Source organism: Rhinolophus sinicus, chromosome 18, assembly GCF_057876585.1.
Source record: "Rhinolophus sinicus isolate RSI-liver-muscle chromosome 18, RSI-T2T, whole genome shotgun sequence".
Classification (NCBI taxonomy): domain Eukaryota; kingdom Metazoa; phylum Chordata; class Mammalia; order Chiroptera; family Rhinolophidae; genus Rhinolophus; species Rhinolophus sinicus.
In genome coordinates this window covers 68,191,082-68,213,847 of record NC_142518.1, presented here as the reverse complement: position 1 = coordinate 68,213,847, position 22,766 = coordinate 68,191,082, and the positions used below count along the sequence as shown (strand labels likewise).

Sequence of the window (22,766 nt, the reverse complement as noted above, 5' to 3'; positions counted from 1 at the left end):
TTAGGTGATGTGAACTTTTCACCAACAATTTATGGCTTTTGCATCATGACAATGCACCAGCTCACATGGCATTGTCTGTGAGGGAGTTTTTAGCCAGTAAACAAATAACTGTACTGGAACACCCTCCCTACTCACCTGAACTGGCCCCTAGTGACTTCTTTCTTTGCCAGAAGATAAAGGAGATATTGAAAGGAAAACATTTTGATGACATTCAGGCCATCAAGGGTAATACGATGACAACTCTGATGGCCATTCCAGGAAGAGTTCTAAAATTGCTTTGAAAGTTGGACTAGGCACTGGCATTGGTGCATAGCTTCCCAAGGAGAGTATTTCAAAGATGACCATAGTGATATTCAGCAATGAGGTAGGTAGCACTTTTTCTAGGATGAGTACGTGAACTAATGGTCAGACCTCGTATGTTACAAGTCACTTCTCTCTTGATCCTTTCAAGATTCTCTCTTTGTCTTTGCCCTTTGATAGTTTGATCATAATGTGTCTCAGTGTGCATCTGTTTGTTTTTCTGACCTGGAGTTCACTGAGCTCCTTACATTTGTATATGCATGTATTTAATAATATTTGGGAAGTTTTTGACCACTATTTCTTTGAATAATGACTGTACTTCTTTCTCTCTTCTCCTTCTGGGATTCCCACAGTGTCTGTTAGTTTTTTGGTCTGCTTAATGGTGTCCCAGAGGTCCCTTAGGTTCTGTTCACTTTCATTTTTTCTCCTTTCTGTTCATCATACTCAATAATTTCTATCGACTTGACTTCAAGTAAATTGATTCTTTTTTTTATTTTGCTTGCTCAAATCTGTTTTTGTATGTCTTGAGTGCATTTTCATTTCAGTTATTTTTACTTTTCAGTTCCAAAATTTATTTTTGGTTTCTTTTCATAATTTCTTTCTCTTTATCAATATTCTGATTTTGTTCATATATCATTTTCCTGTCTTTTTCCATGTCTTCCTTTAGCTCCTTGAGGATAAAACGGTTGCTTTAAGGCCTTTTTCTAGTATGCATGACATCTGTGCTTCCTCAGGTAAATTTCCTGTAGTTTTACTCTATGTCTTTGAATGAGCCATACTTTCATTTTTTTGTATGCCTTGAGGTCTTTTGGCGAAAACTGGACATTTGACACTTATGATGTGGTAACTTTGGAAATCACATCCCCTTCTTCATATCCAGGGTTTTACTATTTTTTTTTATTGTTGTAGGGTGATATCTCTGTGCTGGAAATTAGCCAGAGGTAAAAGTTCAGGGTCTTCTCAGGGCTTTACTGAGCCTGTGTTTCCTTATGCAGACACAGTGGCTTTCTAAATTACCCTGCATGTGGAGTTATGTTTGAATGTCTAAAAAAACAAACAAACAAAAATAGGTGCAGCTCCATTACATACCATGGAAGCAACATTAGCTGGTGGGGGTGAAATAATGGCCAGCCTTTGTGCCTACACCTTGGTGATCAGAAGCAGCTATCACCAGTAAGAACACAAACCCCTGATTCTTAGAGGACAGTGTCCCTATTATCCATCCTGGCTCCAGAAAATCATGCTAGAAATGCAGGTTGCTGTCCCCACGCTGCCTGCCATGGGCCTGGACAGTGGAGAATGAATAGCTGCTACCACACTGAAGGCTGAAATTGACTACTATTCACCATAACTTTACCAGCCAAGCTTTCCCCTGCAAGCTGTAAATATTCAAATAGAATGCAGAGTTCCAAACTAGTCACTTCAGACAGTTTCTGCCAGTAAAATTGTATTTTAAGTGGAGAAATGGTTTCATGGCACTTTCTACTCCACTATCTTCCCTGACAATTACTCCCCAAGTGCAATTTTTCAACAATTCATATTTTGCCCTTCAGACTTGTCATGCCATCTTTATTATATGTGAAATCTCTGTATCTATTTTGATCAGTTTCTGAATTCTAGTCTGTTCTATAGTTCTATGTTTAATTCATCACTAAATTATCTAATTATTGTAGTTTCATGATAAACACATATTAAATTCAATTTCATATTTTTGAATTTAATACCTGTTTAAGGAAGTGCCACACTAGAAGATAAATTAAACAATAAAGACACTAGTAAAATCCATGGTACTTTCTAGTTTTTATTTATTTATTATTTATTTATTTTTATTATTTTTTTAAATTAAATTTATTGGGGTGACAATGTTAGTAAAATTACATAGATTTCAGGTGTACTATTCTGTATTACATCATCTATAAATCCCATTGTGTGTTCATCACCCAGAGTCAGTTCTCCTTCCATCACCATATATTCGATCCCCCTTACCCTCATCTCCCACCCCCCACCCCCTCAGCCAAGACATGGAAACAACCAAAATGTCCTTCGATAGATGAATGGATGAAGAAGTTGTGGTATATATACACAATGGAATACTATTCGGCGGTAAGAAAAGATGATATAGGAACATTTGTGACAACATGGATGGATCTTGAGAGTGTAATGCTGAGCGAAATAAGTCAGACAGAAAAAGCAGAGAACCATGTGATTTCTAGTTTTTATGATCACTACCGAATTATGTCTGTGTTTTACCACTTCAGCCTAGTGCCTAGCATGGTGCTAATTACAGTGTTAATTTTATGTGTCCAATACAGTAGTACCTTGGTTTTCGAACGTCTCCGTTGATGAACATTTTAGTTCACGAATGCCATAAATTTTATGGCTCTATGGTAACATGAGATAGTAAAATTCATGCTAAATTTGCAGTTTTAGGGGTTGATTTTATATGTCTGGAATGGATTAATCCATTTTGCATTACTTTCTATGGGGAAACTGTGCCTCGGTGTTCGAACGTTTCAGAACTCGAATGTTGTTCTGGAACGGATTATGTTCGAAAACCGAGGTACTCCTGTATTTAAGATTAAAAACCTCACCAATGTCATAGAATGAACACCAGTATGTTTCTTTCATTACATGGGAATTTAAAGATACTTTTAATATTTCAGTTGGTCAATCTTTGTTTTGTTGTTACAAATCTCTTTATGTCCTTTATTCATTGTGCTTCACATAGCCTTTTATGTTCCTTAAGATGTGTGCTTCCCCCTCCTGGGGCTGAGATAAATGCCTAGGTTGGTTAAACGCAAGCCCTGTGGTCTTCTCATGAATTACTGCAGAGCTGCTTCAGGAGACACTTGTGCACAAACACTTTTCAATTAATGATTATTTGAAAGTCAGCTAACTATAATTAAAGCCTGGAAGATGGTCTTTGACAGAAACTAGTGCCCAGACTTTGTGACATAATATCAGGATGGCTACATTCCTCATTTCCTGATGCCTTATTTAATTCCAATTTGTATACTATAAATTGGTACTTTTCTCAGTGCCACCTGTAAAACTGAAATAAATGTAGGCATTCTATTTGAGTAAGCATTTACAAAAATTTATCCTAATAAAATAGTAAAGAATGTTTCAAAAAATATAATTAAAATGTTTTCCTTGAAAATCACCAGCTTAAGTCATCTGCTATGGGCCAGAATTTAGAAATGACAGGTGTAAGGCAGCAATAAAGCTGCAAGGGAAACAAATTCTACAGACTGGATGTGCATTGTGTATGTATATTCTCTCTCTCTCTCTCTCACACACACTCATGTATACACACATATACACACACTCTTCTAGGTTCTATTATTATAATCATAAATTTTTTAGAGGGGTTAAAGAGGGCAAACTCATCAATTCTTTGGCAAAATTAGTCAAATGATACACATGAAACACACTTTAACAAAATTAACTAAAAGGATATTAGTATTAGTTTCCTATTGCTAATGTAACAAATTGCCATAGACTAGGTGGCTGATAACAATAGAAATTTATTTTCTTACAATTCTGGAGGGAGGAAATCCAAAATCAGTATCACTAGACCAAAATCAAGGTATTGGTAAGACTGTGCTCCCTGCAGAGGATCTCAGGAACAATCCCTTTCTTGCCTCTTCCAGCATCTGTTGGCGGCCAGCATTACTTGGCTTGTGGCTGTATTATGCCAATCTCTGCCTCTGTAGTCACACTGCCTTCTCTTCTTCCGTGTGTCTTCTCTTCTGTGTGAAGTATTCCTCTGCATCTGTCTTAAAAAGACATTTGTGATTGTATTTAGAGCCCTCACTTCTAATCCAGGATAATATCCCCATCTCAATTTCATTAATTTAATCAAATTCAAAACAATCCTGTTTTGCCACATAAAGTCACATTCACAGGTTCTAAAAATTAAGACATGAATATCTTCGGGGGGGGGGGGCGAGGCACAACTTTCAGCCTACCACAATGTTCATCACTGTATATTTCATTACAGGGAAAAACGATAATCATCCTAAATGGCCAACAATATAAACTGGTTCGATCATATCACAGTCACGGGATAGAATGCTAAGTGACCATTAAAGTTAGTTTAAATGGAAACTGAGTTTTTTTCTGTCAAACTACATAAAAATTTAAAATATAAGGAATAGCCAGCATTTGCAAAGATATGGGAAACTAGACATTGTAATACATTGTTGGCAGGAATATACATTACAACATTTGGAAGATTTATTTTAAATAAATAGTAAAATACACACTGTTCTGGCTTTTTGGTAAAAGTTTTAGGTGTAGGACTTTTCATGAAGATATAGTCCCTTCTCAAGTACAAATTGTATAGAGAAGATTGATTTTGTAACTAGTTTTGTGGTAGTAAAAATGGGAAAGAAGCATAAGGACTCTCAGGAACAAATGGAAAACTAGGAAATAATTAGTAAGAAGAGATTAGATTAGTATTTGAAATGGAAAGACAGTGTGATATATTAAGTGAAAAAGCATGGAAAGATAGACTAGATATATTGCTAACCTAATAATTAAGGCATACAATATTTTCTACAGGGAGGGAGAAGACATAGGGGATTTATGCTTCTGTGTTGTTAGAATTAATTTACAACAAACATTTATTAATTACTTTTGTAGCTAGAAAGAAGTGATGAAGTTAAAAACCTGAAAATATGGGGAATACTGTGAGGTAGGTTGGTTCTCACTTTTCTGAAGACCGTTTCCTTGTCTACAAAATGAAAAACCTCATAGCATTTTCCTGAAGATGCAATGACATCATGTGTTGGTTAGAGCCATGCCCAATACACATTTAACCCCAAGATGTTAATGAAGTTGTGGTAAAATATTTTTATTATTGTTCAGTTGTAAACATTTTATTTTTTAATTAAATTTACTGGGGTGATATTGGTTAATAAAATTACATAGGTTTCAAGTGTACAGTTCTACAATACACCATTTATATATTGCATGGTGTGCTCACCACCCAAAGTCAAATCTTCTGTCATCATATATTTGATTCCCTTTACCCTTTTCTACCTCCCCCACCTCCTTAGCTTCTGTTAACCACTAAACTGTTTTCTGTGCCTATGAATTTTTGTTTGTCTTGTTCATTTGTCTATTTAAAAATTCTGCTCTAATTTTTATTATTTCCCTCTTTCTGCTGACTTTGGGCTTAATTTGTTCTTCTTTTTCTAGTTCTTTAAGATGTAATGTTAGGTTTTTTATTTGGGATTTTCCTTGTTTCTTGAGATAGGCTGGTAAATGATATAAACTTCCCTCTTATTACTGCTTTGCTTGCATCCTCTAAATTTTGATATGTTGTATTTTCATACTCATTTGTTTCTATGAATCTTTTGATCTCTCCTTTTATTTCTTCTTTGACCCAGTAGTGTTTTTAGCAGCCTATTGTTTAATCCCCACATGTTTGTGTTTTTCCCCACTTTCTTTTTTCAGCAGATCTCCAATTTCAAAGCACTGTGGTCAGAGAATATGCTTGGCGTTATTTCAAACTTCTTAAATTTGTTGAGGCTAGTTTTATGTCCCAACATATCCTCTATCCTTGAGAATGTTCCATGTTCACTAGAGAAGAATGTATAGTCTGGTGTTCTGGGATGGAAGGCTCTGTAAATGTTGATGATGTCCATTTGATTTAATGTGTCATCTAAGACTGGTATTTCCTTACTCAATTTCTGCTTGGATGATCTATCCATAGCTGTTAATAGGGAATTTAGGCCCCCTACTATGATTGTGTTTTTGTCAGTTTCTGTTTAGTTTTATTAGTAGCTGCTTTATGAATTTTGGTGCTTCCTGATTGGGAGCATATACACTGATAAGTGTTATGTCTTCTTGTTGTGTTGTCCCCTTTACCATTACAAAATGTCCATCTTTGTCTCCTGTTACGTTTTATCATCTTGAAATCTACTTCCTCAGATATAAGTATGGGTACACCCTCTTTTCTCTGGGTGCAATTTGCTTGGAGATCATTTCCCCCATTTTCACTTTGAATCTATATTTGTCCTTGTAGCTGAGATGTGTCTCTAGGAGGCAGCATATGGTTGGGTTTTGGTTTGAGATCCAATCTGTTACTCTGTGTCTTTTTATTGCTGAGTTCAGTCCATTTATATTTAGGGTGGTTATAGGTATATGAGGATTTCCTATATTCATTTTATCTTTTGTTTTCTGGTACGTTGGTGTCTCCATTGTTTCTTCACCCTTGTGTTTCTATTATTTTAGTTTGGTGTAATTCTATGATTTTTCCACTGTTTCCTTTTTTATGTTATGTGTCTCAGTTGTGGATTTTTTTTTCTGTGGTTGCCATTAAGTTTATGTAAAACAAAGTTTCATATAGTCAGTAGTCTTTTTTCTTCAACATGCTTCTTTATCTCCAATCCGCTTTGCAGATTCAGACCTTTACTCTCTCCCCTTTTATGTTTTTGTTGTCACAAATTGTCCCTATTTATGCTGTGAGTTGATTTCTGTGATGCAGTAGCAAATTGTCTTTTTCTCCTCTTTTTTATGCTTTTATTTTCTTTACCCTTTATGTTATGTTTAAGTGTACAGTTCCCTATTCCATGTAGGGGGTGTCATTTCCTGTTTCTGTCTGTTAGTAATCTTGTTCATGGTTTTGTATCCTTTTCTCTTTTTATTTCAGGTCGAATAGCCTCCCTCAGTATTTCCTGTAATGCAGGCCTTGTGGTGGAAAATTCCCTCAGCTTCTATATGTCTGGAAAGGTCTTTATTCCTCTTTCATATTGAAAGGATAACTTTGCTGTATATATTATTCTTGGCTGGTCATTTCTCTTTCAATAGTTTGAATATTTGATTACATTCCCTCCTGACTTTAGGGTTTGTGCTGAAAAGTCTGATGATACTCTAATGGGCTTTCTTTTGTAGGTTACTGTCTTCTTTTCCCTGGGTGCCTTCAGAATTCTTTCTTTGTCATTACTATTTTTTTTTAAGGAGGGCGCAGCTCACAGTGGTCCATGCAGGGATCGAACTGGCAACCTTGGTGTCATTACCACCACGCTCCAACCAACTGAGCTAACCAGCCATTACCCCCCCATCATTCATTTTTGACAGTTTAAATATAATGTGCCTTGGAGAAGGCACACTATATTGAGGATTGAGGTAATTAGGTGTTCTGTTTGCTTCTTGGATTTGAGGATCCAGTTCTTTCCATAGGTTTGGGAAGCTCTCGACAACTATGAACATCTGAGCACATATCATTTATCTTTACGAATAAATGTCAGATTTTTGGGGTAGATACCCAAGAGAGGGATTGCTGGGTTATATGGTAATTCTATTCTTAATTTTTGTGGTATATATACACAATGGAATACCATTCTGCCATAAGAAAAGATGAAATAGTGACATTTGTGACAGCATGGACGGTTCTTGAGATTTTAATGATAAGTGAAATAAGTCACACTCCTGAACAACCAATGAATAAAAGAAGAAATCAAAATATATCTTGACACCATTGATAATGGAAACACCACATACCCAAACTTATGGGAGGCTGTGTTTTTAAGAGGAATGTTTATAGCTACAAATGCCTACAACGAACTAACATTACACCTCACAGAACCAGAGGAAAGACAAACTCAGCCCAAAATTACATGAAAGAAGTAAATAATAAAGAATAGAGAAGAAATATATGAAATAAAGAAAAGCAAAATAGAAAATATCAACCAAACTAAGCATTGTTTTTTTTAAAAGATGAACACAATGAACAAAACTTTAGGGGAAATAACCAAGAAAAAGAGAAAGGACTCAAATAAATAAAATTAGAAATGATAGAGGAGATATTACAGCTGATACCACAGAAATAAAAACGATCATAGGAGACTGCTATGAACAATTACATGCCAACAAATTGGATAACCTAGAAGAAATGTGTACTGCTTACAAACATACAACTTACTAAGACTGAATCATGAAGAAATAGAATATTTGAACAGACCAATAAGAGTAAGGAGATTAAATCAGTAATCAAACACCTCTCAACAAAGAAAAGCCCAGTACCAGATGGTTTCACTTGTGAATTCTACCAAATATTTAAAGAATTAGTGCCCATCCTTCTCAAAAAATTGAAGAGTGGGAACACTACCAAACTCATTTTATGAGACCAGTATCACCCTCATTCCAAAGCCAGAGAATGACACTACAAGAAAAAAAAAATTATAGGCCAATATCCCTAATGAATATACATGCAAACATTCGCAACAAAATACTAATAAATTGAACTCAACAGCACATTAAAAGGATCACACACCATGAACAAGTTGAATTTATCCCTGACAACAAAATGAGGTTGCCCATTGTCACTATTCCTATTCCACATAGTACTGGAAGTCCTAGCGAGATAAATTAGGCAAAAAAAAAAATAAGTAAAAGGCATCCAAATTGGAAAGAAATAAGTAAAATTCTCAGTGCTTACACACAATGAACTTAGGCTGCATAAACAACAACAACAAAAAATGTTGGAATGAATTCAGTGAAGTTTCAGCATACACAATCAACACAGAAAAATCAGTTCTGTTTGTATCCACTAACAACAAACTATTTGAAAAAATAAAGAAAGCAATCCCAATTACAATAGCATCAATAACAAAATTCTTAGGAATAAATTTCAGGAGGTAAAAAAAATCTGTACTTGAAAACAGTAAGACATTGATGAAAGAAGTTGAAGAAACAAATAAGTGGAACTATATCCTGTGTTCATTGACAGAATATTTAAATGTCCATAATACCCAAATGTTAAAATGTCCACAATACCCAAAATGATCTATACATTCCATGCAATCCCTATAAAAATTCAAATGGAATTTTTAACAGAAATAGAAAAAAAATCCTAAAATTTGCATGGAACCACAGATGACTCCTAATAGCCAAAGCAACCTTGAAAAAGAAGACCAATACTGGAGGCATCATACTTTCTGATTTCAAAATTTATTACAAAGTTATATAATCAAAACACTATGGTATTGACATTAAAGAGAAAAAAAAAGACACAGAAACCAATGGAAGAGAATCAAGAGCCCAGAAGTAGACACACATATACAGTGAATATTTGACAAGAGAGCCAAGAGTACTCGATGGGGAAAAGATAGTCTCTTCGATAAACTGTAGTGCAAAAACTGGATATTCACACACAAAAGAATGAAATTGTACTCCTATCTTACACCACTCAAAAAAATTGACTTGAAATGAATTAAAGACTTAAATGTCATATCTGAAACCGTAAAACTCCCAGAAGAAAACACAGTTTGGAAAGAGCTCCAGGACAGTGATCTTTGCAACATTTTTTTTTTTTGGATATGACACCAAAATCAGAAGGATAAAAGCAAAGATAAACAAGTAGCACTACATGAAACTAAAAAGCTTCTGCACAGCAAAAGAAATGATCAACTAAATGAAAAGACACCATATAGAACAGGAGGAATATACTAAGGAAATTATACAACTGAATACTAAAAATAATAATAACCCAATTTAAAAATGGGCAAAGGACCTGAATGGACAGTTTTCCACAGAAGGGATACAAATGCCCAACAGGTCTATAAAAAGTTGCTCAGCATCACTAATCATCAAGGAAATGCAAGTCAAAACCATGATGAGATATCATTTCACACCTATTAGAATGGCTATTATGAAAAAGAGAGAACACCTGTTGACAAGAATGTGAAGAAAAGGGAACTACTGTGCACTGTTGGTGGGAATACAAATTGGAACAGCTACTATGGAAAACAATATGGAAGCTTTTCAGAAAAACAAAAATAGAACTATCATATAATCCAGCAATCTCACTTCTGGGTATATACCTAAAGGAAATGAAATCACTATCTCAAAGAGATAACTGCACTCCCATGTTCATTGCAGCATTATACACAATAGCCAAGACAAAGAAACTGCCTAAGTATACACTGACAGATGAATGGATAAAGAAAACGTAGTGTATATACGTGTAATGGGATATTACTCAACCACGACAAAGAAGGAAATCCTGCCATTTGAGGTAACATGGATGGACCTTAATGGAACTATACCAAGTGAAATAAATCAGACAGAGAAGGGAAAATGCTGTGTTTTCACTTACATGTGGAATCTAAAAAGGTTGATCTCCTAGAACCAGGGAGTAGATTGATGATTGACAGGTATGTGGGGGAAATGGGGAAAAGTAGGTCGAAGGTTACAAAATTTCAGTTATAAGATGAGTTATTCCTGGGGATCTAATGTATACCTTGGTGACTATAGTTAACAATAGCGTATTGTAGGGAGGTCATCAAAATGGCGGTGTGAGGTGAGCTTCTGGAAATCTCCCCAGGAATTTACAACAAATTGAACAACTATAACTCCACAAAGGACTCCATGCACAGCGGACAGGCAAGATGAACAGGCGCACTACTGAATTCACCTAAAGGTGGGAAAATTGCTCCAGCGGGGGAGGAAGGAAGGGAGAAGTGCGTAGACGGGGCCGCGCGGGCGCAGGACGCAGACCTAGCTCAGTGCTCCAAGCTCACTGCATCCCGGAACTACCGCAGCTGCGGAAGAGGGAAGAACTCAGACTCTTAAGGATCCATTTATGGCCCACAGGGCTGAGGGGACAGCATATAACATGGCTGAACCTAACGCTCACTGCAGAGACCTCGGAGCACAGACTGAGGGAAGAAGGCTGAAAAATGGCAGAATAAGCCCTAACTGCTGCAAAGAACAGAAGCCTTAGGCATTGAGACTAGCCGCCTCCTCCGTACCCTCCCAAAGCTCGCCGAGACCCCACCTGACCAGTGCTAGAAGCAGAACAATAGCAGTGTCAGATCAAAAGAAAAGAATGTTTGCAGGTCTGAGAGCTGTGGTCCACAGATACAGATTCACAACCCAACTAATTCCGGCAAAGGGGAGGGAGCTGTGGAAGCAGGACTCGCTGTAGCGGTGGTCGCCACAATTGCTCTTTGCCATCTCTCACAACCCACCCCGCCCCTGTCCCCACATATCTGGGCGGATCCCTGCGGGAATAAACAGAGCTGCTGAAACACACAGGCTCTGCATTTGGTACAGGAAGGGTTCTGGAACTTCAAAAGCTCCCTGCATCCCCACACGGATGCAGCGCCCTATGACCCAGGTGAACTGTTAACAGAGGAGAAGCCTGGCTTCCAGGGAATCCCCCCACTGTGTGAGAAGCTGGAATAGTGCAGAGAAAACATAACACTACTGTGCATGAGAGAAAAAAGTGCTGCAGTCGGAAAGAAAAATAAAACATTCTACCAACACATACTGGAAAACAAAAGAAAGACCTCTTCCTATCAACATGTTGCAGGACTCACTGAAGGAGATGTCCACAAAGAGAAATAATAAATCATTAAGTGCCATGAATAACCAACACAACAAGACAGCTCAGAAATAAAACGAAAAGTCTCCAGAAAATGAACTTAAAGACAGGAAAATATGTGACTCAAGTGATAGAGAATTCAAGATAGCAGTTCTGGAAAAACTCAATGAGATGCAAAAAAACACAGAAAGGCAGTTTAATGAACACAGAAATACAATCAAAGAGCAACATGAACATTTTACCAAAGAGATTGAAATTTTAAAAAAGAATCAAATAGAATTTATGGAGGTTAGCAACTCAATAGAATAAATTAAGAATGAAATAGCCAGCTTAGGTAGTAGAGTTGACCAGATGGAGGAAAGAATCAGTAACATCGAAGACAGAAACCTGGAAATGACACGGATGGAAGAAGAAAGAGACTTGAGACTTAAAAGAAATGAAGGAATGCTACAAGAACTTTCTGACTCCTTCAGAAAGACCAATATAAGAATAATGGGCATACCAGAGGGACAAGAAAGAGAGAAGGGAACAGTGACTATATTCAAACAAATAGCCAATGAGAACTTGCCAAACTTGTGGACAGTACTGGATCCTCGAATCCAAGAAGCAAATAGAACACCTAATTACCTCAATCCCAACAGGCCTTCTCCAAGGCACATTGTACTGAAGCTCTCAAAAATCAATGAGAAAGAAAGAATCCCCATGGCAGCCAGAGAAAAGAAGACAGTAACCTACAAAGGAAAGCCCATTACATTATCATCAGATATTTCAGCAGAAACTCTACAATCCAGGAGGGAGTGGAATCAAATATTCAAACTATTGAAAGAGAGAAATTATGAGCCAAGAATAATATACCCAGCAAATATATCCTTTGGATATGAATGAGGAATAAAGACCTTTCCAGACATACAGAAGCTGGGGGAGTTTTCTAATACAGGACCTGCACTACAAGAAACACTAAAGGAGGCTATTCGACCACGATCAACAGGGATAATTTGTGGCAACCAAAACATAAAAAGGGGAAGAGTAAAGGCCTGAACTGGAATATGGGAATGGAGAAAGTAAGCATGCTAAAGAAAATGGAATACTCTAAATATTAAACTTTCTTTTACATAAACAATGGAAACCGCTCAAAAAAAAAAATCCAGGACTGAAACATATACTGTAACTAAAGAACAAACAGAGGGAAAAAAATCAGAGAACACCACCATACAGAAATAATAGACAACAACAAAAAGGCAAAGAAACCATGGAGACACAGACTTACCAGAAAACTAAAGACAGAATGATAGGAAATCCTCACATGTCAATAATCATCCTAAATGTAAATTGACTGAACTCACCAATAAAAAGGCACAGAGTAGAAGATTGGATCAAAAAACAAAACGCAACCATATGCTGTCTCCAAGAGACACATCTCAGCTACAAGGACAAGTACAGACTCAAAATGCAAAGGGTGGAAATTCACACTCCAAGCAAATAGTACCCAATGAAAATCAGATGTAGCCATAATGACTTCAGATGAAACAAACTTCAGGGTGAAAATGGTAACAAGAGACAAAGATGGACATTTCATAATGGTAAAGGGACTATGCAACAAGAAGGCATAACAGTCATCAATATGTATGCCCCAAACAGGGAGCAGCGGAATATACCAAGCAACTACTAACAGAACTAAAGGGAGAAATTGACCAAAGCACAATTATACTAGGGGACTTAAATACATCATTGACAGCTATGGATAGATCATCCAAACAGAAAACAAATAATGAAATAGCAGTCCTAAATGACACATTGGATGAAATGGACATAATTGACATTTATAGAGCACTGCATCCTAAAACATCAGACTATCATTTTTTTCTAGTACACATGGAACATTCTCAAGGATAGACCACATATTGGGACATAAAACTAACCTCAGCATACTTAAGACGACTGAAATCATACCAAGCATATTCTCTGATCACAAGGCTTTGAAATTGTATATCAACTGCAAAAAGAAAGCAGGAAATAACACAAATATATGGAGATTAAACAACATACTTTTAAAGAACGACTGAGTCAAAGAAGAAATTAGAGGAGAGATCAAAAGATACATAGAGGAGTGACGTCATAGGAATGGCGGCAGCGGGGCGCACTTTTTGAGTTCTCCGTCCGATCTTACCAGAAACGGGAAGCTTATAACCCATCAAAGGACTCTCTGCTCATCACGCAGAACAGCGAAGAGACTCGCGCAGGGATTTCTTGCAGGTGGGGAAAAATTGGGCGAGCAGGGGAAGAAGGAAGGGAGCGGAGCGGAGACACGCCGCACCTGCGGCGGCGGTGGGGACACGGGTTGGAATCGCGGTCCACACCTGTGGCTGTAGAAATTCGGCCCCCACCCTTGGGTTGTGGAAATCTGCTCCGCACCTGTGCCTGTGAAAATCCATCCCACACCCACGGCTACAGATACGCAGGATATCCCAGGACGGAGGAGAGCGCGGAAGCCAGGAGGTGGGCGCTTTGCCCTGCGTCCGCGGCGGAACCTCCCCCGCCGCAGGGGCAGCATATCCAGCATTTGAGGCAATAACTTCAGCTAATAACCTCAGTTGGGCCTTGGGCCGGACAAGGGACACAGACTCCGTGCCTGGGCGCCTCCCCCTGCTCTTCCAACCCTACCCCCACCTTTCTAGAGACTTGATCTAGCCCCTGCACTAAGGAGCAGCGGCAGATTACAGAGGAGCCTTGGAGCCCGGGCTCCAGGAAGACAGGCGGGCGGCTCTGGCCGAGGGAGAAGGCTAGGAGCTGGGCTGGGAGAGGGGGGACTCTTCCGTCCCCAGCCACCACCTTTTCTGGCCTGCAGGAAGAGTGTAAGACAGCGGGGCTGGGAAAGAGAAGACCCCTCCTTCCATCCCCAGCCCCCACCCTTTCTGGCCAGCCTAGGGCAGGGCAACCACATCCCCAGCTGCAGAGACGCAGGGGTTCCCAGGACAAAAGAGAACACAAAAGCCAGGTGGCGGACTCTTTACTCTGCATCCCACAGCAGACCTCTCCCCCCCGTGGAGGCAGGATATCTAGCATTTGAGGCAATTAACCTCAGCTGGACAAAGGACACAAACTCCATACCTGGGCCCCTCCCCCCGCTCTTCCAATCCTACCCCCACCCTTCCAGAGACTTGAACGGGCTCCTGATCTGAAGAGCAGTGTCAGATTACAGAGGAGCCTTGGGGTTTGGGCTATGGGAAGGCTGGCCGGCGGCTCTGGCCCAGGGAAGAGGCTGAGAAGAGTGTGGTTTGCCCTGGCCTAGGAGACAGGAGACTCCTCCATCCCCAGCCACCACCGTTTCTGGCCTGCGGGTGGGGTGTGACACAGCTGGGCTGGGAAAGAGAAGACCCCTCTTTCCATCCCCAGCCCCCACCCTTTCTGGCCTGCCTAGGGCAGGGCAATTACATCTGCGGAGGCACTCCCAGGGATCAGCAGTAAGTGGCAGATGCAGCTCTCAGCTTTCAGCAGCTGAGGAATCTCCTGCCCGCCACACACACACACAGGGAAGAGGTACCCTAAGACCCAGGAGAACTGGACACAGGGCTGGTGCTACTCTCAGTGTGCATATGTGCAGGCAAGGGCAGAAACTGCACTGGCTTTGTAAAACCTACTGTCCAGACCCCTCAGCCCCACGCATCTAAAGCTGCAGCCCCAGCGTCACTCTGGGCACCAGGTGACCGGTTCTACCTGCACAATACGCAGGGGACTCTGTGCTATAGCAGAGAACAACCTGGAGATTACTTGGTGGGCTTAAGCCACAACTGGCGCTGTTTTTTTGTTCTGTTTTGATTTGTCTTTATATTTTTGACATCTTTGCCTGTGTCGACTGGGGGTTGTCGATTGTTTTTCTTACATGTGAATGTATTTAACTTTTTCCTTGTTGTTGTTGTGCTTGGTGATTTGCTTTGTTCTGTAATTGCCCTACCAGTGCCCAGCTTAAGAGGCACAAGATTCAACATACCCAGTGGCCAACTCCAGACCAAGCCAGAGTACTACCGGGTTTGACCTACAAGTGACACACCCAGAGGGGATTCTTTACAGGCACATAGAGGCCAAACCACATCTAAGCGGTCAACCCTCACACAGCAGAATACCCTGCGTGGGCAGAGCCAAGTCTCACAACTAGTCAGCCTAGGAGTTAACCCCACCTACTCACAAGCGAAAAGCAATTAAGGATCTTCTTTAACAGGACAATATATACAACACAAGAGTCACTTTTAGAGCACACGCAGGGGAGAAGAACGAAGTAGTGCAAGTCAAATATAAATGACATTTATTAAATACTAATCCAGCAAGAACTAAGAACTCCAGGGCATCAACCTAATACATCGAAACAAACACAGAGAGTCAGCCAGAATGAGGAAAAAAAGAAACATATCCCAAATAAAAGAACAGAAAACCTCCAGAAATGGAACTAAACGAAGCAGAGGTAACCACACTATCAGAGACAGAGTTCAGAATACTGATGATAAGAATGTTTAAGGAGCTTAGAGAGGACATCAAGAAGGATGTAGAAATCATAACAAACAACCAGTTAGAACTAAAGAACACAGTTACCAAAATAAAGACCTCACTTGAAGGAATTAACAGCAGGTTAGATGAAGCAGAGGATCGAATCAGCGACTTAGAAGACAAGTTAGCAGAGATCACCCAAACAGAACAACAGAAAGAAAAAAGAATAAAAAACAATGAAGATGGTTTAAGAGACCTATGGGATAACATCAAGCGCAACAACATGCGCATCATAGGAATACCAGAAGGTGAAGAGAAGAAACAAGGGATTGAGAACATATTTGAAGTAATAATGTCTGAAAATTTCCCTAACCTGATGAAGGAAACCAACATAGAAGTCCAGGAAGTGCAGAGAGTTCCAACCAGGATAAACCCAAACAGGTCCACTTCAAGACACATTACAGTTAAAATGGCAAAGATTAAAGACAAAGAGAGAATCCTAAAAGCAGCAAGAGAAAGACAGAGGGTTACATACAAGGGAACTCCCATAAGACTATCAAATGACTTTTCTGCAGAAACATTGAAGGCCAGGAGGGAGTGGCAGGAGATACTCAAAGTGATGGAAAACAAAGGCCTACAACCTAGGTTGCTTTATCCAGCAAGGCTATCATTTAAAATTGACGGAGAGATAAAGAGCTTCCCAGAAAAGAATAAGCTAAAGGAATTCATTACCACCAGGCCAGCATTGCAAGAAATACTAAAAGGACTTCTGTAAATAGAAGAAAGATGAAAACAACCTAACCACAAATTTCAAAATGGCAATAACTATGTACTTATCAATAATCACTTTAAATGTAAATGGTTTAAATGCTCCAATCAAGAGACATAGGGTGGCTGAGTGGATAAGAAAGCAAGACCCTTGTATATGCTGTATACAAGAGACTCACCTCAGATCAAAAGACACACACAGGCTGAAAGTGAAGGGTTGGAGTAAGATATTTCATGCAAATGGAAATGAGAAAAAAGCTGGAGCTGCAATACTTATCTCTGACAAAATAGACTTTAAAATGAAGAAAATATTAAAAGACAAAGATGGGCACTACATAATAATAAAGGGATCAATTCGACAAGAGGACATAACCCTAGTAACCATCTATGCACCCAACATAGGAGCACCTAAATATATAAAACAGATATTGACGGACATAAAGACAGAGATCAACAGTAACACTATCATAGTAGGGGACTTCAACACACCTCTGAAAATAAGGGACAGGTCTTCCAGACAGAAAAATCAATACGGAAACAACAGCCTTAAATGACACATTGGACCACTTGGATTTAATCGATATTTTCAGAGCATTCCACCCCAATGCTGCAGAATACACATTCTTCTCAAGCGCACATGGAACATTCTCCAAGATAGACCATATGTTAGGCCACAAAGCAAGTCTGGGTAAATTTAAGAAAATTGAAATCATACCAATTGTCTTCTCTGACCACAGTGCTATGAAATTAGAAATGAACTACAGGAAAAAGACTGGAAGACACACAAATTCATGGAGGCTGAATAATATGTTACTAAATAATGAATGGGTCAAGCAGGAGATCAAGGAAGAAATCAAAAGATATCTCGAGACAAACAAAAAGGAAAATACAACGACCCAAAATCTATGGGATGCCGTGAAAGCAGTCCTAAGAGGGAAGTTCATAGCACTGCAGGCCTACCTAAAGAAACAAGAAACATCACTAATCAACAGTTTATCTTCACACTTAAGGGATCTGGAAAAAGAACAACAAAATAAGCCCAAAGGGAGTACAAGGAAGGAGATAATAAAGGTCAGAGCGGAAATAAATGAAATAGAAACCAGAAAAACAATACAAAAGATCAATGAATCCAAGAGTTGGTTCTTAGAGAAGATAAACAAAATTGATAAACCTTTAAAACCTTTAGCCAGACTCATTAAAAAAAAGAGAGAGAGGACCCAAATTAATAAAATCAGTAATGAAAGAGGAGAAGTCACAACAGACACTACAGAGATACAAAAAATCTTAAGAAATTACTATGAGCAACTGTATGCCAACAAATTTGACAATCTGGAAGAAATGGACAATTTCCTAGATGCATACAACCTTCCAAGGCTAACTCAAGAGGAGACAGAAAACCTGAATAGACTGATTACCACCAAGGAAATTGAATCAGTAATCAACAATCTCCCAACAAACAAAAGCCCTGGACCAGATGGCTTTACAGGTGAATTTTACAGAACGTTCAAAAAAGAATTGTCACCTATTCTCCTCAAACTCTTCCAAAAAATCCAGAGGGAGGGAAGACTCCCAAACACTTTTTACGAAGCCACTATCACCCTGATCCCAATATCAGACAAAGACACCACAAAGAAAGAAAACTACAGGCCGATATCGCTAATGAACATAGATGCAAAAATCCTCAACAAAATACTAGCGAACAGAATTCAGCAATACATTAAAAAGATCATACACCATGATCAACTGGGATTCATCCCTGGTATGCAAGGGTGGTTCAACATCCGCAAATCAATTAATGTGATACACCACATTAACAAAATGAAAAATAAAAATCATATGATCATATCAATTGATGCAGAAAAAGCATTTGATAAAATTCAGCAGTGATTCATGATAAAAACCCTTAAGAAAGTGGGAATAGAGGGATCATATCTCAACATAATAAAGGCCATATATGATAGACCCACAGCTAACATCATACTCAATGGGGAAAAGCTAAAACCATTCCCCTTAAGATCAGGAACAAGGCAAGGTTGCCCACTTTCTCCACTTCCATTCAACATAGTGCTGGAAGTTCTAGCCACAGCAATCAGACAAGAAAAAGAAATAAAAGGCATCCAAATCGGTAAGGAGGAAGTAAAACTGTCATTATATGCAGATGATTTGATACTATATTTAGAGAACCCTAAAGACTCCACCAAGAAACTATTAGAGCTGATAGATGAATTTAGTAAAGTAGCAGGATACAAAATTAATATTCAGAAATCAGTTGCATTTGTATATACCAATAATAAAACATCAGAAGGAGAAATTAAAAAAGCAATTCCATTTACAATTGCTCCAAAAACCATAAAATACCTGGGAATAAATTTAACCAAAGAAGTAAAAGATCTGTACTCAGAAAATTATAAGACACTGAAGAAAGAAATGAAAGAAGATACAAATAGATGGAAACACATACCATGTTCATGGATAGGAAGAATTAATATAGTTAAAATGTCCATACTGCCTAAGGCAATATACATATTCAACACAATTCCTATCAAACTACCAACGACATTTTTCACAGAAATAGAACATATAATCCTAAAATTTATATGGGATAACAAAAGACCCCGGATATCCTCAACAATCTTGTGAAATAAGAACAAAGTGGGAGGTATAACAATACCTGACTTCAAATTATACTACAAGGCTACGGTAATCAGAACAGCATGGTACTGGCATAAAAACAGACCCATAGATCAATGGAACAGAATAGAGAGTCCAGAAATAAATCCATGCCTATGTGGCCATTTAATCTATGACAATGGAAGCAAGAATGTACGGTGGGGTAAAGACAGTCTATTCAATAAATGGTGCTGGGAAACTTGGACAGACACATGCAAAAAGATGAAGCTGGATCACCTCCTTACACCACATACAAAAATAAATTCAAAATGGCTTAAAGATTTAAATGTAAGATCTGAAACCATAAAATTCCTAGAAGAAAATATAGGAAGAAACTTCACAGACATTACCCGGAGTAAGATTTTTACTGATATATCCCCTCGCGCGAGGGAAGTAAGAGAAAAAATAAACATGTGGGATTACATCAAACTAAAAAGCTTTTTCACAGCAAAGGAAACCATCAATAAAACAAAAAGGGATCCTACTGATTGGGAAAAGATATTTGCCAACGATATATCTGATAAGGGGTTAATATAAAAAATTTATAAAAAACTCACTCAATTCAACTCCAAAAAAACAAACAACCCAATTAAAAAATGGGCAGAGGACATGAAGGGACATTTTTCTAAAAAGGACACACAGATGGCAAAGACATATGAAGAAATATTCAACCTCACTCACCATCAGAGAAATGCAAATAAAAACCACAATGAGATACCACCTCACCCCAGTCAGGATGGCTATCATCAATAAATCAACAAACAACAAGTGCTGGCGTGGATGTAGAGAAAAGGGAACGCTGGTGCACTGTTGGGGGGAATGCAGATTGGTGCAGCCACTATGGAAAACAGTTTGGAGTTATCTCAAAAATCTGAAAATGGAACTACCTTATGATCCAGCAATCCCACTCCTAGGTATCTATCCGGAGAAATCCAAAACTCCAATTCAAAAATCTTTATGCACTCCTATGTTTATTGCAGCACTATACACAATAGCCAAGACCTGGAAACAACCGAAATGCCCATCAGTAGATGACTGGATTAAGAAACTGTGGTACATTTATACAATGGAGTATTACGCAGCCATAAAGAAGAAAGAAATCTTACCATTTGCAATAACATGGATGGACCTAGAGAACATTATGTTAAGTGAAATAAGTCAGAAAGAGAAAGACAAATACCATATGATCTCACTTATATGCGGAATCTAAAGAAAAGAATAAGTGAATGAACTAATCAGAGACAGTTTTGGAAACATGGAGGAAAAACAGAGGGTTGCTAGAGGGGCGGGGGGGTGGGGATAAGGGGAAGGTGAGAGGTTTTGAAAAATAGTCGGTAACCACAAGATGGTCATGGGGGTTTGAAAATTAATTTGGGGAATGTACAGAGGGATAGTGGATGGGGGGAGGGGGGTTCACACAGTGTGAGGGATATAAATGATAAACGTCTAAGTTTTGCTTTGTCTTGTGCACCTGAAACTAATTAAAAATAAATTAATTAATTAAAATGGGAAAAAAAAGATACATAGAAACAAATGAGAATGAAAATACATCCTACCAAAATTTTCAGGATGCAGTGAAAGCAGTTTAAGAGGGAAGTTTATATATCATTACAGGCCTATCTCAAGAAACAAGAAAAATCCCAAATAAATAACCTCATGTTACATCTTAAAAAACTAGAAAAAGAAGAACAAATGAAACCCAAGGCCAGCAGAAGAAAGGAAATAACAAAAATCAGAGCAGAACTACATGAAATAGACAACAAAGACAATAGAAAAAATTAATGTGACAAAGAGCTGGTTCTTTGAAAAGATTAACAAAATTGACAAGTCCTTCGCTAGGTTCACTAAGATAAAAGGAGAGAAGACACTAATAAACAAAGTCAGAAATGAAAAGGGGGGAGTTATCACGGATGCCACAGAAATACAAAGGAGAATACTATGAAGGTCTATATGCCACCAAATTCAATAACCTAGAAGAAATGGGCAAGTTCTTAGAAACATATAGCCTTCCAAGGCTGAACCATAAAGAACTGGAAAATCTAAACAGACCGATCACCAGTAACGAAATTGAATCAGTCATCCAAAACCTTCCCAAAAGCAAAAGTCCGGGACCAGATGGCTTCACTAGTGAATTCTACCAAACCTTCAAAGAGGATCTAATACCAGTCCAGCTCAAACTCTTCCAAAAAATTGAAGAAGAGTCAGTACTCCATGACTCATTTTATTAGGCCAACATTACCCTGATAACAAAACCTGGTAAGGACAACACACAAAAAAGAGAACTACAGACCAATATCTCTGATGAATACAGATGTGAAAATCCTAAACAAAATTCTAGCAAATCGAATGCAACAATGCATTAAAAAGGTTATTCCTCACAACCAAGTGGGGTTCATCCCCGGGTCACAAGGATGGTTCAACATATGCAAATCCATCAATGTGATACATCACATAAACAAAATAAAGGACAAAAATCATATGATGTTATCAATTGATGCAGATAAAGCATTTGACAACAGACAACATCCATTTATATTAAAACTCTTAATAAAATTTGTATAGAAGGAAAATAGCTTAACATAATGAAGGCCATATATGACAAACCCTCAGATAATCTCATAATTAACGGTGAAAAACTGAAGCCCTTTGCTCTACATTCAGGAACACGACAGAGCTGTCCACTATCACCTCTGCATTTCAACACAGTGTTGGAAGTCCTCACCAGAGCAATCAGGGAAGAAAGAGAAATAAAAGGCATCCAAATCGGGAATGAAGAAGTCAGACTGTCACTCTTTGCAGATGTCATGATGCTATACAGAGAAACCCTAAAGACTCCATCAAAAAGCTATTAGAAAAATATCAACGAATACAGTAAAGTTGATGGCTACAAAATCAACGTACCAAAATCCATTGCATTCCTATATATTAACAATGAAATCTCAGAAAAAGAAATAAAAAAATCAATTCCTTTTGCAATTGCAGCAAAAAGAATAAAATACCTAGGAATAAACTTATCCAAGGATGTGAAAGACCTATATGCTGAAATCTACAAGATACTTTTGAAAGAAATTGAAGAAGACACAAAGAAATGGAAAGACATTCTGTGCTCATGGACTAGAAGAATCAATATAGTTAAAATGGCCATATTACCCAAAGCAATATACAAATTTAATGCAATCCCCATCAAAATCACAATGGCATTTTTAAAAGA

The 22,766-nt window shown here is 38.3% G+C and overlaps 2 protein-coding genes across 9 annotated transcripts in view; both read right to left on the bottom strand.

Moving 5' to 3' along the window:
- The window catches only part of LOC109439631 (G protein-coupled receptor-associated sorting protein 2), a 141,041-nt gene that overhangs the window by 57,283 nt on the left and 60,992 nt on the right, over positions 1-22,766 (bottom strand). The gene's annotated exons all lie outside the window — the stretch shown is intronic.
- ARMCX5 (armadillo repeat containing X-linked 5) overlaps positions 3,808-22,766 on the bottom strand; it is an 85,848-nt gene continuing 66,889 nt past the window's right edge. For 3 of the 5 annotated variants that reach the window (XM_088795186.1, XM_088795190.1, XM_088795192.1), the window contains one exon: positions 3,808-4,079. The gene's annotated coding sequence lies outside the window, so the exon portion shown is untranslated. The remainder of the gene's footprint in view (positions 4,080-22,766) is intronic. The other 2 variants (XM_088795187.1, XM_088795191.1) reach the window with 1 other exon arrangement.